The 2,037-nt window shown below is 34.6% G+C and overlaps 1 protein-coding gene across 1 annotated transcript in view; it reads left to right on the forward strand.

Moving 5' to 3' along the window:
* Positions 1–2,037, forward strand: part of LOC102013712 (olfactory receptor 10A5) — a 43,251-nt gene that overhangs the window by 40,421 nt on the left and 793 nt on the right. The gene's annotated exons all lie outside the window — the stretch shown is intronic.

Here is a 2,037-nt window from a genome sequence, read left to right on the forward strand (position 1 = left end):
TAGATGCAGAAAAAGCTTTCGACAAGGTCCAACATGCATTTATGATAAAAACTCTACAGAAAATAGGAATAGATGGTTTTACCTCAACCTGATCAAAGCCATCTATGACAATCCAACAGCCAGCATCACTCTAAATGGGCAAAAACTGAAAGCTTTTACTTTAAAACCAATTATTATTTTTTAAAAATTGTATTTTATTTTTGTAATTTGAGTTTGAAACTGTAGACACTGTGTGCTTTGAAGAAATATTAGATCATGTTTGATCTAATATTTTGTAAAAATGATTGTATTTCCCTTTCAGATGCTTCGAATGCTAGCACAACCTTGACATACAAATTATTCATCAGGATCTGACTACTATTTGTCCCCTCTCCAGTAACTTTCTATTACCCATGCTGCTTCAAAAGAACTTGTTAGTGACCACTAATAGCAATAAGGAGATACTGCCTGGTCTTCTTGATACCAGGCACAGAGCTCTTGATCCCTCCCTTAATTCCTCATCATACTAATTAGTCTCACAACATCAGAATGATCTTTCCCCATGACTTACATATGAAAGCACCATTTTGTAATTTGAAGATTAGAGTGAATTTCTTGATAGGTAGATAATAGACCAAATTCCTTAGCATAGAAAGAAAAGTATATGGATGCAAAATCTGCAGAACTTTGACCACATGCTTGTGTGTTTTTTACTTTGTGTTAATGTCTTTACTGCTCCTAATATATTATTTTTTATGGTAGCTCCTTAGCTATGTAGAATTTTTCCTTTATCCCAGTCTCTTGGACAATTTATTATCTACTACAGAATGTCTTTTTTTTTCCATTAGAATTCAGTATTCTACATTAAAAAATAAGAAAAGATTTCAATAACTTTAAAAATTAAAAAGTATAATAGAGCTTTGGGATGCAGCTGAGTTTAAACAACCTCCTGAATGTCTTAACATTAATGATATTGGTTAACTTGGTTATCTGTCCTCGTAACTTTACTGTGATTTTGTAAAAATCCCCATAACTGCTTTGGGCAACAAGGCTAAATCCTCCAAGAAACCATAGTATACTAGATCAGATGGTGTTTGGAATCTAATGCATGTGGTTTGCATTCAAGATCTCCTACTTACCTACTGTTCTTTAATTTCTCTGACATCAGAATCTTCACAGAAAGAATAGAAATGTAAGAGAATAAAGATGCAAAGGAAAATGCTGAAAAAATGATTCACTCATCAAAAAAGTGCTAAAGGAAGAACCCTAATTACCCATAGTGTGCATGTAACCATTTTCTCCTAAAGAGGAGCCAGCGCTCCTATATTTTTAATTTTTTGTCAAAGAAAGAAAGAAATGCTTTAGAATTGTCAAATATGTAAACAAATGTTATAAAGTTGCAGGTAAGAAATGGAGAGAAAGAACAAAGATATGCAAGCAAACTGTTTTCAATATGTGTTAGCCACTTAATCACCTCTCAAATTTTACACAGGCAAGGAAGATTCTTCAAGACTGCAAGAATCACTACATAACTTATTTTGCATTATAATTGTATATATGTAATTTCTAGAGTTTTTGGAAAAAGCACTTTTGTGTTTTCTAATGAGATCATTAACATTAGCCATGCTTCTCAAAAATTTAGATGTTCTCAGGAACATCACTGTGTTTCAGTATGTGTCCTTTCACATCCCCTTCAGAGACTCATGATGTTGGCTTGGCAACACTCTCTGATAGGTTATTCTGAAATTCAAGATCCTAACCTTGTCTAATTCTCTAACAGTAAGAAGAAACCTGCAAAACATATTCAGAATTGATTATTCCAGTGAAGAATTTCTTTCCATGACTATTTGGATGATTTGTACCTATGGCTGGAGGAAATAGGACAAGGATAAGTGAGTTTATCCTCATGAGCTTCTCCGCCCTACCTACTGAGATACAGTCCTTGCTCTTCCTGGTGTTTCTCATCATCTACCTGGTCACCCTCATGGGAAACAGCCTCATCATTCTGGTTACCTTGGCCGACCCCATGCTGCACAGTCCCATGTACTTCTTCCTCAG

The sequence above is a fragment of the Chinchilla lanigera genome, unplaced genomic scaffold (assembly GCF_000276665.1).
Source record: "Chinchilla lanigera isolate Chin_1 unplaced genomic scaffold, ChiLan1.0 scaffold00013, whole genome shotgun sequence".
Lineage (NCBI taxonomy): Eukaryota > Metazoa > Chordata > Mammalia > Rodentia > Chinchillidae > Chinchilla > Chinchilla lanigera.